General features: G+C 42.3%; 1 pseudogene; it reads right to left on the bottom strand.

Annotated features, from left to right (window-relative positions):
• Positions 1 to 2,172: 2,172 nt before the first annotated feature.
• On the bottom strand, positions 2,173 to 14,238 carry LOC133968307 (dual specificity protein phosphatase CDC14AB-like; annotated as a pseudogene).
• Between the last annotated feature and the right edge of the window lie 1,948 nt (positions 14,239 to 16,186).

Genomic DNA, 16,186 nt, shown 5'->3' with positions numbered 1-16,186 from the left:
AAGACCACTGTCTATTTGTGAACTGTTATTTACCAATTGAGTGAGTTTGAGGGTAATCAACTAAAGTGTTAAGTACGTCAGAGATGTTCTACTATATTCAACTTTAATAAAAATCTTTTTTTATAAATAATTATGAGAAGTGCCATTATTCTCGATTGAGCCCTTGCCCCCAAAAATGTCTATGCAAGTTTCTGATCCGCTTATCCGGGGTCGGGTCGCGGGTGGAGCAGCTCAAGCAGGGGGCCCCAGACTTCCCTTTCCCGGGCCACATTGACCAGCTCTGACGGGGGGATCCCGAGGCGTTCCCACCCAGTTTTGAGATATAATCTCTCCACCTAGTCCTGGGTCTTCCCCGAGGTCTCCTCCCCACTGGACGTGCCTGAAAAACCTCCCAATGGAGGCGCCCAGTGGGCATCATTACCAGATGCCCGAACCACCTCAGCTGACTCCTTTCTAAGTAAAGGAGCAGCGGCTCTAATCCGAGTTCCTCACGGATGACTGAGCTTCTCACCCTATCCCTAAGGGAGACGCCAGCCACCCTTCTGAGAAAACTCATCTCTGCCGCTTGTACCCGCGATCTCGTCCTATCGGTCATCACCCAGCCCTCATGTCCATAGGTGAGGATAGGAACGAAGATCGACCGGTAGATCGAGAGCTTTACGGCTCAGCTCTCTTTTCGTTACAACGGTGCGGTAAAGCGAACGCAATACCGCCCCCGCTGCTCCGATTCTCCGGCCAATCTCACGCTCCATAGTACCCTCACTCGCGAACAAGACACCGAGGTACTTGAACTCCTTCACTTGGGCTAAGGACTCATTTCCTACCCGGAGTAAGCAATCCATCGGTTTCCTGCTAAGAGTCATGGCCTCAGATTTAGCGGTGCTGATCCTCATCCCAGCCGCTTCACAATCGGCCGCCAGCCGATCCAGTGAGTGCTGAAGGTCACAAGCCGATGATCCAATGAGGACCACATCATCCGCAAAAAGCAGTGACGAGATCCTCAGACCACCGAACTGCAACCCCTCCCCACCATGACTACGCCTCGATATTCTGTCCATGTATATCACAAACAGGATTGGTGACAAGGCGCAGCCCTGGCGGAGACCAGCACCCACTGAGAACGAAACTGACTGGCTGCCGAGGACCCGAACACAGCTCTCGCTTTGGGAGTACAGAGATTGGATGGCCCTGAGGAGAGACCCCCTTACCCCATACTCCCGCAGCACCTCCCACAGTTTCTCCCGGGGGACCCGGTCATACACCTTCTCCAGATCCACAAAACACAAGTGGACCGGATGGGCATACTCCCAGGCCCCCTCCAGGATCCTTGCGAGAGTGAAGAGCTGGTCCGTAGTTCCAGGCGAAAACCGCATTGTTCCTCTTCAATCTGAGGTTCGACGATCGGCCGAACCCTCCTTTCCAGCACCTTGGAATAGACTTTACCAGGGAGGCTGAGAAGTGTGATACCCCGGTAATTGGTACACACTCTCTGGTCCCCCTTTTTGAACACTCCTTTGGCACTGTACCCGACTCCCACGCGATGTTGAATAGGTGTGTCAACCATGACAGCCCCTCAACACCCAGAGCCTTTAGCATTTCTGGCTGGATCTCATCAATCCCTGGGGCTTTGCCACTGCGGAGATGTTTGACTACCTCAGTGACCTCCACCAGGGAAATTGACGACGAAACACCATCAACCTCGAGCTCTGCCTCCAACATAGAGGGTGTGTTATTCGGATTCAGGAGTTCCTCAAAGTGTTCCTTCCAACGTCCGACGACCTCCTCAGTTGAGGTCAACAGAGTCCCATCCTTACTGTACACAGCTTGGATGGTTCCCCGTTTCCCCCTCCTGAGGTGCCGGATAGTCTTCCAGAAACACTTTGGTGCCGACCGAAAGTCCTTCTCCATGGCCTCTCCGAACTTCTTTCTTTCAACACATTTGTACAGAATATTATACTTATTGTTCCTGTACTTTGTTTGATTAATCTGATTTGAATGTAATCTGTGCACACTCTGCAATTAGCTGATAAACTATTTAATGTTATTTTTATGTTGAGAAACATTTAGTGCATTCAACTTCTAAAAATAAGTGCAGTTGCAGTTGAGAGACACATGAGCTTGTTCCACTGCACTGCTGATGTTATTGTTCCATTTTGTGGACAAGGTGTCACATTAATGTAGGAATTGTTCACTTTTGTAATGATGCTGTTCTTTGAGGGAGCTCTGAAGAAATCCAAGGAGTAAAGTTATTATGAATGAACATTTCAGGCGGCCACAGAGTGCACTTGTCCATATATGACTGGATTTTGCCAAGCTGTAAATCAAATGTCTTTATAAGTTTAAATGTGTACAATAATAGAAATCCACTGACTTCCCATTTGAAGAGGGTGTCGTTGATTGACAGGTCATCCATGCTTGATACAAGGCGGGACATGGTTTCCTGTTTACCTTCCTCAGAGTCAGGGCTGTGAGTCTGCTGATGCTGCTGATACTGCTGCTGCCTACTCAGCCTCTGCTGAACCAGTTTCTGTTTGGAGTGATGGACGTCACCCTGAACCCACAAACTGTGCTGTTTCCTACACACATACAGAAAATAGACAACAGCCCATTGAACCTGACAAACTCTTGTCTTCCAACATTGCAGCAAATAACCGAGATCTAGAAAGCTGCTTTAACATCAGCTAAATCTGAGATATAGACCCATGTTTTAGAATTTATCCTTCAGTTTATTTATAACATTTTGTTATCATCTAGCTTGGTTATTATTAATCCAACAAAAATATCAAAAGATGATTGTGGAGCAAATAGCATCAAAGGTCAAGTGACGTTGATGCTAGTGAGAGTGATGATGAATGGCTGCCAGAAAAATAAGGATTGGCTAAATACAGTAGTGACAGTGAAGCTAAGGATTCTGCGGGAGCTGAAGATGCAGAGAGAGCTGAGGATTCAGAGAGGTGAAGATGCAGGAGGCTGAGGGAGTTGAGTATGAGTGAGATGAGAATGCAAAAAGAGCTGAAGATGCTTAAACAGCTAAGGATGCAGAGAGAGAGAGCAGAGGATGCAGTGGGAGCTAAACATGAGGGAGCTTATGATGTACCACATAACAGAACTGAGGGAGAAAAGCAGAAAACAAAGCAGAAATATCTGCCTACCAAAGACAACCAGTTTGAGGGGAAATTCTCCAAATTTTTAGGAGAGTAAGAAGTGAATGTTGAGGAAAGGGAACCATGACATTTCTTATATATTTGAGTATTGTTGAACATGTGTTTTTGATGTGTTTGCAATAATTCAAGCTGAATTATAATTTCTGTTTATATAATTGTGTAGTTTTCATTATTTATATATCAAAACATGTTTTCTTCTCATGAGGACATGAGAAAATATCCTTGGAAAAGCTGTGTTGCAAAAAAGGTCATATTAAATCTTGTTTTTAATACCTAAGGAGAAATAACAAAACATAAGTCATAGGGTTATGGTTTAGGGTTTCTCTGCATGTGCATCATCACCCCTCGTAGCTCAGTGGTAGGCAATTCCGCCTACTATACGGGAGACCCAGATTCGAATTCCGACTGATCCTTACAGCAGGCAATGGAACCCCCTCCAGTGACCTGCAACTTCCTGTCACCGTTTCCTGGACTTATGGACTGGGAAATTCTTGGACCCCACCCTTGCCAGCAGCCTTCACCTGACCATAACTAGCCTGGACCATCCTCTCTCAGTTACAACCTCGATGGTAGGCCCTTGGCAAAATGTACGGTAACCCATATTACCGCTCCTGTTATTTTGTCTATTTTTGAGAAACATTATGTCAAGATTCAGTTTAATCTTATCCATTCTCCTGAGTTCCCTGTTGTGCTAGTGTTCCCCTGGTTGTCTCATCACATTCATATCAATTGTTTTTTGGGAACTGTGGTCAAGTGGGGTCCAAAGTTCAAATCTTCTTGTCTCCTCACTAGAGCTTTGTCCTCGGTTCCTAAGCCTCCTAGTCCTCTGGAGTTGTCCCAAGTCCCTTCCATGTACCATGAGCTGAGTGAGGTATTTAGCAAGAAGTTGTACCCCCGTAACGCCTACCACCTGGTCCGGGTCAGGGAGGGTGACAAGGTTTTCCAGGGGCTCATTAACGAGGTACTGAGAGAAATGCTAAACCATTTTGTTTTTGTCTATTTGGATGACATTCTGATTTTCTCCAAATCCCTCCATGAGCACATCCATCATGTCAGAGTCGTCCTCCAGCACCTGCATGAAAACCATCTCTTCCTCAAACCTGAAAAATGTGAGTTCCATTACTCTGAGGTGTCCTTTTTGTGCTTCATCCTGTCCATTTCTGCAAACTCATTGGGGCTACTGTCAGCCTCTCCTCTGGGTACCATCCACCATCTAAGAAGTTCTGTTGTGGGCCAATGATGGATCCAGGCCGGCAGATTCTGATCCAAGCACCTTTACAGTGCACAGCCACAACCCCTTCAGTGTTTTCACATACATGCAGAAAGTGCCTAATGATGAGATCAGAGGGTATGGTCCCATCCAGGAAGTAGAGATCATGGTGTTCAAATCCTGCATTGTCAAACCGCCTGCTGTCATTCAAGTTCTTGCTAAACAGACCACGGATGTGATGTAGTTTTTCTCAAGTTATGCGAAGTATGCTTCTGGTGCATGTAGAGGATAACCTGGAACAACATTCAATGTGGAGTGTGATTTAATGGCACTCAGTTACAGTGGTATTGATTAATAGAACAGTACATTTCCATTCAAATACTTTGTATCAGACAGATTGTGGGTGGACAGTGGACACTGTATATACCTGTGCTTTAGAGGGAAGTTGTTTCAAGGGCTCAAACTGACCATTATCTATTTTATTGTGAGGGTGTGGACTGCTGAATGCAAAAATCTTCCCTGGTATGATCCAGTTCATATCCCCGTTCTCTTCACTCTAAATACATGGTGACAACAGATGGAGACATTGTGGGTGAGAGAATTATGCCAACATTTTAAAACATTCAATACAGGTATAACTAAAACTTGTAATGATAAGCTGATATTATTTCTAACAATCAATACAACTGTGCTTGAGTCATGTAAGACTGTTTATTACATATATTTTTGAAAGGACCAGTGGTATGATTTAGCGTCATCAAGTTGTACTACCAACAATGACATTTAAAAAAGTAGTGTGTATGGCATGTACACTGCACAACAATACCACAGCGAAATTCTTTATGATTTTACAGATGCAAAAATTGCCATCATATAAAATGTCATTGACACAAATTGATTTCCCCTCCCCTCTGTAGGTCTCATGCCAGGGGGGCCTGCAGAGGTTGCTAAATGTTTTGAATGTCATCCACCACTGAAAACAGACATAACATGAAATCATAATTTAACAATAACGTGGTACCACAACATCAATATGATATCAGGATGTGCTCCTGAAGATTTTTTTAATTTAAACTGTAGATTCTGCATGTAAATGTCAGCATTCTCCTTACGAGTCCCACTCACTCTGCAAAAAAAAAAACTCTCCTGGCCATAATTATGCAGAAAGAGTTGGACTTGGAAATTATATATTGATAAATAAGTATGCACACAAACTGGAAATGTACAGTGTGAAAGACATGGTTGTGTACCAGACAAGGAGCATCAAACCAAATATTGGTTGGGTATAATGGTAAATGTAGGCTCTAGCTTTTTTTAGAGCTTTATCCGTATTAGGAAATAAAATCATTCATTTTCATTCAATGTTTGTGCACTTTGTTCATGCTCTATGTTTGTGTGTTTGTTTGTGTGTGTGTGTGTGGCTTGATTGTATCTTTAAGAGCTGGCAATTTCCCCCTTGCTCCGGCTGAATCCAGACTGTCTCAACAAGTCCTGTCACATCATTCAGTTACCACATTTATCAGTCCTTGCTCCCCCTTACTGAAGGTGACCAGGTGTTTGCTGTTCTGGCCCCTCAGCTGTGGAACTCCCTGCCAGGAGATCTCTACAGTGGCCCTGAGAGCTCAACGAACAGCAACTTAAGAAAACACATGCAAGTTGACAAAACACGAATCAACTGATTCGTTAAGTTCAGCGATCACGAAACATATGCACAACACTGTACAGTACAGCCACTGCAGAGGGGCTGAAGAGCCGCGTTCGGCTCCAGAGCCGCGGGATGACAACCCCTGTGCGGAACTGAAATTGTATGGTGTATTGGACGTTTTAGTGTCTCCTGTGACAGCGGTGTCCATCCCTTTTAGCTGTCCTCTGGAAACACTTCCGTTGTGTTGTCGCCTCTATTTGCTGCGCGTTCATCTATTTGCTGCGCGTTCGTCTATTTGCTGCGCGTTCGTCTATTTGCAGCGCGTGTGTCTATTTGCAGCGCGTGTGTCTATTTGCAGCGCGTTTCTGTAATGTGTTGCAAAATTGATGAAGATGTTTTCTTACTTTGCTTTGTTTTGTCAACTTGCATGTGTTTTGTCAACTTGCATGTGTTTTCTTAAGTTGCTGTTCGTTGAGCTCTCAGGGCCACCGTAGATCTCAGGTATAGGCAAACCCAGTATCTCCTAATGGATCTCTTTATCATACTCACTTTTATTGCAAGGCCTACTCTACATTATTTTATTGACTATCTATTTAATTTATTGCATATGTTTTGTTGTAAATCACTTAATCAATCAATCAATCAAATTTTATTTGTATAGCCCATATTCACAAATTACAATTCATCTCATAGGGCTTTACCAGGGTGTGACACCCTCTGTCCTTAACCCTCAGCAAGAGTAAGGAAAAACTACAAAAAAAACTTTTAACAGGGTAAAAATATGTAGAAACCTCAGAGAGAGCCACATGTGAGGGATCCCTCTTCCAGGACGGACAGAAGTGCAATAGATGCCACGTGCAGGAAAACATCATCAATAATCAAAGTCTCTAGCAGCATTGATGAGGGTAGACATCCCGAAGGACAACCCCAACATGACATGCCAAGCAGTCCCGCTGCAAGCACAGTCCATGCTCAGCAACCATCTAGACCACGATCCACCATCCCGACCATACGCCACTCCAGTCCTCAATGACCGTCCACCGCCGCCCACCAGGAGGACCCATCACAAGCGACCACCGCGGTCCTGGTGCACCGCCCATGCCCAATGCCAACGCGACACAGGGTCTGCCACCAGCACCACGATCAGCCCACATGACTCAGAATCCGCCACACTGGATCCAACACCGCGACCCCCCCGATCCACAAACCGCAATCCATGGTGCGGCCACAGAGGCCCTGGATCTGCGGTTGATGAAGCAAAGGGATTCCGGGGAAGGGGGATAGGGATGGAGAAGAGGAAGGAGAAGCTGGAAAGAGAAGCTCCGTGTGTCATGTGTCATAAAATAGAACAAGTAACGTTCTGGCGCACTAATTAGCTCTAACTATAAGCTTTATCAAAATGGAAGGTTTTGAGCCTACTCTTAAACGAACAGATGGTGACTGCCTCCCGAACTGAAAGTGGTAGATTATTCCACAGCCGAGGGGCTTGATGGCTAAAAGCTCTGGCTCCTACTCTACTTTTAGAGAATTTAGGGACGACAAGTAGGCTTGAATTCTGGGAGCGGAGTGCTCTAGTGGGTTTATAAAGGTATTAACAGCTCTTTAAGGTATAAAGGTTGTATATTATTAAGGGCCTTGAAGGTGAGGAGGAGAATTTTAAATTCTATTCTAGATTTAACTGGAAGCCAGTGTAGCGATGCTAATATTGGAGAAATGTGCTCTCTTCTCTTTGTTCTCGTCAGGACACGTGCTGCAGCATTTTGGACAGGCTGTAGAGTCTTTAACGACTTACTGCTGGAGCCTGATAATAATGAATTACAATAGTCCAGTCTCGATGTAACAAAGGCGTGGACTAGTTTTTCTGCATCTTTTTGTGAAAGGACATGTCTAATTTTTGAAATATTACGCAAGTGGAAAAAAGCGGTCCTAGAAATTTGTTTTAAGTGACTATTAAAGGATAAATCAGGATTGAAGATCACTCCCAAGTTCCTGACTGTTTCATTGGAAGCAAGGGCAATGTCGTCTAGCGCAGCTATATCATTAGATAATGCATCTCTAAGGTGTTTGGGGCAAAGTATTATAACCTCTGTTTTGTTTTGTTAACTTAACTAACCTACACTTTTTTTGAGAATGAATTAAATAACATTTGTTGTGAATATATCATATGTAATATTAATACAACATATGGTAAATTATTATTATTACTGTTGTTGCACACAGTTACTTGGATGTTTTAATGTGCTCTGTCAGTTCATGATATCATCCTCCTCACCTCGTAGTGTTCATAATCCTCAACATCAAAGCTGTCAAAGTCCAGGAAACCATACTGTAATGCCTGGAGAGGAGAGAGAAACTGGAGGTAGTTAATGAAGTGTGATACTGTGATGTAATGTCACTCTGTATGACCTGTGTTTCTTTCTCTTTTGCATGAGCATAGTATTTGCAGCATGGGTGTCAAACTCATTTTAGTTATGGGGCCACATATTGCCCACTTTGATCTCAAGTGGGCCAGACCAGTAAAATCGTAGCATAATGGCTTCGTAACCCCCCCCCCCCGTTTTTTTTCTTCACAGGAACGAGCTCTGATCTGTGCGTCTTTCTGAGCTGATGAGTGGGGGCGGAGCCCCGGGGGCCTGAGTGTGTCGGCTGTCTGGGGACACACACACACATTTGCCGCCGCTGGTATTTCATGCTGGCCTGATACAATGATGATTTAACAAATAAACCTGAACGTGAGTTCACTGTTTGCGAAAAAAATTCGCGACATGCACAACACTGTACATGGCGCCACTGCAGAGCTGCGGGTGGCCGACCCCTGGCCACAGCGAAAGAACGATTTGTTTACTGTTCCATCATTAAAGAGATGCCGACCACAAAAAAATTAGTTCCGCCTCACATTTAACCCTCCTGACCACGTGCGCCACTTTTTATGGCTCTGAGCCCCACCAGTTTGAGAATCACTGGTGGTTTGACTTTTATTTTTTATTTAGAGCGTGCTTTGCATCCGGCGGGCCGACCTGGACCCCCTGGCGGGGTTTGACACCCCTGATTTAGAGAAAGCACATAATGGTGAACAAGAAAGTATTTAGCTTCTGACCTCTGTGCACACAGAGATTACTTTTTCAGGTCAGCTCTAATTTTTCTCTGATGAAGTCATTTTAAAATGTATCTTACATTGGTTTAATATGATGTAACAAAAGTGGGCTATAGTTCATTAGGTTAGAGCCAGTGGGTTTTTGGGTTGCATACTTCTCAATATACTAACTGATCTAGTGTGGTTAAGGCAGTCATACATCATCATTGTTTACCTTGCGAATTGCTTGTAAGCAGTCGAGCACAGAGAGGTTGAAGGAGCACTCTCCTACTGCTGCATCCCTGTTGGGCACATATATACACACACACAAACAAACAAACAAAGACTATTATTTATGTGTGATCTATAATTCTGATGATTAACATCACATGTTTGCAAAGAGATAAAATCTCAGGTTTCATATTTTTCAGAAAGATTTGGAGAGTCAAATAACTCCCTGTTTTACATATGGTGTCCAGCTGTAAGTATTCCACAAAAGACCAATATCCTTTTACAGTCCAGTGTGTGTATGTGTCTGTGTGTGTTGCTGTGTTTGTGTTTGTGTGTGTGTACCTGAATGGCAGATATGCTGTTTTGTTTCCTGAGATAAGAGTCCTGTTGGCTTCTTGTGATTGTTAGATGGACACACAGAGAGATGGATGGAGTGATTCTTTTTTTTTTTTCTTTTTTTTTTAAACTTTATTCATAATTTTTCCATATTGAAAACAGTGACATCATTAGTTAGGCATTTCTTACAAATGTTTTGCACCCGCCCCCCACCCCAACCAGGTGGTTTCCCCACAAACATATCTACAGAAACACTCACGTATCACACTGACAAACAGAACACCAAAAGAAGAAAGCAAATATAGACAAATACAAAAAAGAGACAGAAAAAGAAAATAAAAAAATTCAAACCAATCTGTGTTGATCATTATGGTCATAACACTAACATTCTGGACCTTTACCATAAGAAAAAAGTCCCAACAGTCAGAATATAGGCATTGAGAAGACTAGGATAGCAGTCAGGGAAGGCAAGAAGGAAAAACAAACAAATAACAAAGAAACAGGAGAATTGTGACATCTAGGACAGTTTGGTGCAACATTAGGGTATAATTTAGACAGTCTGTCGTTAGAATAATGCAACCTGTGGACAACCTTAAACTGAATCAAGCCATGTCTAATGCAGAAAGAAGATGTGTGTATACGCTGTATGGTATTTTTCCAGGTGTCTTCTGGTATTACTTCTCCGAGAGTTTGGAGAAGTAATGCTGCCTTAATTTTGTCCCACGAATGAGGGCAGCCATCCAGGATTAAAGCATATATTTTTGACATTGCTCCTTTATTGAGTGGATTAACATTAAGGATTGAAAATATTAAATCTTTAGAGGGTGGGGATGGGTAGACCTGGGAAAAACTTAGAACTTGAAGATATCTGAAGTAATGAGACTTTGGTAAATTCTGATCGTCACATAGAAATTTAAATGATGCAAAGCCATCATCGGTAAAGAGATCTTGAAAGTAGACCAAGCCCTTTCTGTGCCAAACTGCAAATGCCTGATCTATTTGAGATGGTGCAAAAAGATAATTAAACATTATTGGAGAGAAGCTACATATATTTGTCAAATTAAAATGTTTTCTGAACTGACGCCAGATCTTAATAGAATTTTGGACCACCAAATTTGAGTTCAGGCCAGGTGCTTTGATATTTAGTGTGAGAGGGGCAGTTAGGATTGAAGTCGGGGAAACTGGAAGTGTAGCTCTCAGTTCCATATCAGTCCAGACCGGACCCTCCTTATCTGCGAACATGGTGATCCAATATGTCAGTTTGACAATATTAGCTGCCCAATAGTAAAATAAAAAATTAGGTAAACCCAAACCACCGTCAGATTTAACTCTCTCCAGGCTTGCCTTCTTTATACGTGCAGGTTTTTTATTCCATATGAACACAGTAATAAAGCGATCCAGCCGAGCAAAGTAGGATTTTGGGAGAAAAATGGGAATCATATGGAATTATCGTATATTTGATGCAGCCGAGATGTCGATGTTGTTGTAGAAGTTTGTTGATGATGAAGGAATCTCAGCAGACCTCGTTCTTGATGTATAATATGTTTATTACACAGAACATTTGCAGGTCAGGACGGGCACCATGGTATACCCGGAGACAATCACAAGCCAGATAGTGAAAGTCTGACGTGCTGGGGTCTTACACACAGTTATATAGGGAGTTTGATTCCACCCATGACTTCAGGTAAATGCCATCCCCTATGGGAGCTTTGACTAAATAAGGGCAGTTTTTGTATCTGAAGATGAAGACACACTGGTCAAGAACATTCCTTCTGAACCCATCCATTAGCTGGTCAGAGATGATTCCCAAGGTCAAAGGTCGTCCCCAAAAAGGTAAAGAGTAAATAAGACAAACATCTGGTGGACTCTCTGAGAATGTCTGAGTGTCCAGAGGGCAAGCACCATAAGTGTAAGCCTATCATTATATTTTAAGCATATGTCAATATGTTTTACTCTAACGAATACACGACAGAATAAATAAAGAAACCTGGGCATTACAGTCATCTTCACTACATTTATCCGCCCTGCCAATGATAATGGAAGATTTGACCACCTATCCAAATCAGTTTTGGTACGGTCTTAAATCGACCTATAGTTATACTGAACAATAGCTTTAATTGAACCTGCTATCTCTATTCCCAGATAAGTAAATTTGACATTTTCAATTTTAAAAGGTAGATTTTCATAAGTGATCTGTTTTGCCAGATTATTCAATGGAAATAATAAAGCTTTTGACTTTATACCCTGATATGCTACAAAATGTTTGCAGCCAGTGGAGAAAGTAGGGCATGCTCTCAGTTGGGTCTGATATTTGCAAAAGCAGATCATCAGCATAAAGCATAGTGTTATGGTTTGTTTCACCCCTTGATATACTTTTTATCCTGTCATCTGATCTAATAGCAATCGGCAGTGGTTCGATCGCAATGTCAAACAGGAAAGGCGACAGACAGCAACCCTGTCTTGTACCTCTGTGGAGTGAAAAGTATTCAGAAATCAGGCCATTTGTCCTGACTGGGACAGTGGTGTTGAATATAGGACTTTGATCCACTTACAAAAAGTGGGCCCCATTCCGAATTTTTCTAAGATGGAGTGATTATTGATGGATAAACGGAGATATATTTACAGTGTAGGCCCCAATAAGGACAGCAGCATTGGCTCTTTTCTTCTGGTCATAACAAGTGAAATGAACCAGCTTCTTCCTGGACATTGTGAAAGACTGATGTGATAGAAAAAAGTCATTCCCATTTCAACGATCAGTAACAACATCACTATGTACATGTCACTGCTCGACTTACTACATGAGACAAATATGCCGACTGCTGAAAATTCCTAAATAAATAGTGTGCCTGGGAAAGTTCTGTGTTACCTAAAGCTTCTTGTTAAGTTTGGAGCAGTATCTGTACAGCATGGCCAGGTTAGGGGCCCAAAATCAGTGTAGAAACTGCAACATAAAGACACACATTATTCGTTCAGCTGTATAGGCCAATAGTGTCAAATGGTGTACAGTTACCATCACATCTTTAGGGCAGGATAATCAAATTTTCTATTTTCTATATTTCAGTATCACACTATGATCACAGTGAACAACATGGGTTGTTAAATTCATTTTTCAGTATATCTTTTTTTTTTGTTTTTAGGCAAAAAGTATCCACCACAATAGCATAGTAGTAGGAGTAAATGTCAGGCCAAACATTATGTGCTAGCAGACCCTGCAGGTAAAAATGGCAGACTGCAATGATTAATTGTCCAGTCTGACTGGGTCATTCCTTGTTTGTCCTAAATCCCTTTCCATCATAGGGCCACAGCCACTGATCTCATCTTGACCTACATCTTTCAATGTAATCAATCGCTGGCTGTACATGCCTGGAGCTCAATGGGCTTCAGTCATAGACTCATATTTAAATGAACAATTCTTCCTTTCCTTATTAGCGCTGTTATTTAAATGAATTCATCCAATTTAGAGTACAAGGTACTGTAATGTACTGATTCGTTCAGAGAGAGTGGCTTACTTCCCATATAAGCAAAGTTATTGTTTTAACAACAAGAAAAATATTAGTCTGAATGAACTACAGATGCAGTAGCTGGGTCATATCATTAAGGATGGGGAAAAAGGAGAAAAGGGGGGAAAGCACACTAATGGGCCTAAACATTAAGATCACCTGCCTATATGTTGTTGGTCTGACCGACTGAGGCAAGGAAACTACCTCTGAAAGTTCCCTGTGGTATCATTAACAACCCTTCAGCTCATACCAATTGTCACAGGTTTGGGGTAAAACATGTGAGAGTGTTCCAGTGACAGGCGTAATAAACACATGGGTTAACATTGTCGAATGGTCACAGTTTGGTTATGTTTAGGTTGACAAACTACTTGATTAGGGAAAAATTGTATCCCTCCAACCTTAGGGACCCTCATCATCACAGTGACAGTAATAAATGTGTGGTTGAAGCTGGGTAATGGCTTGGAACACAACAGGAAACTTGTCGGTTCGAAGATGCTCCGACCAGTTGTCAGTCAAGGGCCCTTTGACCTTGGTTTTTACAACTGCCTATTTCTCCCAATTCCACCATTTTGACTATGAGAACCAGCTGCTCACTTACCACCTTATACATAACTAGACCTTTCACAAGACGATCAGCCTTATTCAATTCAATTCAAATGCCCCTCATTCTTCAGAGACAGTTTGGCAGATATGGCTCATATTAACACCATCTTCATCCAATGAGCCCCATGGTTCACTGTGTTGAAGAATCTGCATCTTATATATTTCTCCACTAATTTCTCAACTCTCTAAAAATATAATTGTTGATAATGAATCATAGTGTTATTGTCATTTATTATTATATAAATTAAAGCTGGGGTGTTGAATCATTTTAGAACATATGGTAAAATGGTGAATATCCCCTGTATGTTTGAAGGTCTTTTCGACGATTTCAGTTACCAAGTGTTAGCGGCCACCAGTGAATGTTAGGGACATAACCTCAGTTGTGAACCTGAGTGTCATCAAATGTTGTGGCCTTTTAACCACAAACATCCTCTTCTATGGCAGGCCCACCACAGTTTAATCTGACCTTGGTCCATGTCCCTAGCATATTGGGGCCTGGTTGGGATCTTTCTTCCTGATCCAGAGCCATTGGCTGCAGCATTCTGCAGTGTGTTTTGTTTCTGTTATGGTCTGGCAAATGGTGGCTGTTGCAAGGAAACCTCTGCAGACAACCCCCACAGGGAAAAACTATCTTTCCAGCCATGTTCCTCTGCCTCAAATGCTATGTCTGCATGTTTCCTCTTATTCTGTCCTCTGTCCCTGACAAAATTAATATCCAAGGCTTTTAAGAAATGTTTTATTTGAATAACTCTATCATAGCAGATTCTCATCAGCAGTGGTCAATAATTATCATGTGAAGGACATTAATAAGACAGCTCCACTTAAACAGATTTTCATTGTTTGAAACAATCACAATAAAGAGACATTCTATTCTAGTGATTTCATAATTCTTTATTGCTGTATAAAAGTTTAGTGAGAATTGTTATACATTGGACACATAGTATCCCACAATACATTGTGAAAAGAAGTGTATGATCACTAAGCAAGTATATAACAGTATATAATATAATATTTATTATATCCATTGGACTTCTAGAGTTTCATACTACTGGACTGCATGGATTTAGGCTAAGTATATTCTTAAATAACCCTCTCTGCTAGAATACTATTGTATCTGCTGTCTTAGGCTAACTAGTGCTAGTTTGTACTGTTGTGTCTTACCTTGAATTGTATGAGCTAGGACTTTGTTTAACTCAAGTGTTTGAGAGTTGAAGAGAACCAGTTAGAGTACTTTAATTTTATTACAATTCTGTGAAGAGCTAAGTTGTTTTTGACTTTCTACCTTGGAGGTAAATAAACCTTGTCCTTAGTCAGTTGTTGGTAAATTATGAGTTTTGGTTAAATTCACTTCTTCACCGATTAAGATGAGAAATCTCTCTTGCTGTTGAGCTCTGCTGAGTTTCTATTGCTAGGCTATTACCACCTGGTTCTTGATTTGACTCATTAGCAGGGGGTGTGGTCAGCACAGCTGTAGCCAACCATTGTCAAGTGAATACTCATTAGATGAAGACTCGGAGTAAAATTATAACATTGATCCGTTTCCTTTTATTTGAATATGTGTTAACTTTTCATTCCTGTTCGCATATCTACTCTTAGATACTATAGGTCTCGCACTTGTTGTCAACATTACCGTAATCTTTCCTCTCTTATCTATCCCACCGTTCCACACATACCCAACACTTTGTCACAGGGGGGCTCTGGAATTGCCAGTCAGCTGCCTGCAAGACAGACTCTGTCTCTGGCTATGCTACCCAGAAATCGTTTGACTTTCTTGCTCTCACTGTGATTTGGATCACACCGGCTACTACATCCACTTTAGCTGCTGTCTCCTCTGCCTTCTCTTTCATCCACACACCTAGTCCCACTGGTAGGGGTGGTGGCACAGGTTTACTCATCACCTCCAAATGGAGTATTTCTCTCTACCCGGTGCCACATTTTACCCCATTGTCTTTTGAATTTCATTCTGTGACAGTGACTCATCCGGAACAATTACCAATTGTTGTTCTCTACCGTCCAAAAGGTCCTTTCCGAGATTTCTTGGAAGAATTAGACGTCCTCCAATTGAACATCCCGGAAAATGACCCTCCATTTGTCCTTCTGGGTGACTTCTACATCCAGACAGAGAAGTCATCCTCCTACTCACAAAGCTGGTGACAACCTAGACTATATTTTCCTCAGACCCTGCTCTACATCTAACCTCTCTGTAACCCTTCTCTATGTCTCTGACCACTTCTTTATCTCTAACTCTCTCCCACTGTCACAATGACAAACCTACCACTTCAGCAGTCTCTGTACCTGTCCGTCGCAACATATTCTCCCTCTCTCCCCTCTCTCTGGCCTCCTCTGTTTTATCAGCCTTCCCTTCATCTGACTCTTTCTCACTCATTCCTCCTAACTCTGCCACAGACACTCTCCTTTCTACTC

The sequence above is a fragment of the Platichthys flesus genome, chromosome 14 (genome assembly GCF_949316205.1).
Source record: "Platichthys flesus chromosome 14, fPlaFle2.1, whole genome shotgun sequence".
NCBI lineage: Eukaryota > Metazoa > Chordata > Actinopteri > Pleuronectiformes > Pleuronectidae > Platichthys > Platichthys flesus.
This window is presented reverse-complemented; position numbering and strand designations above follow the sequence as displayed.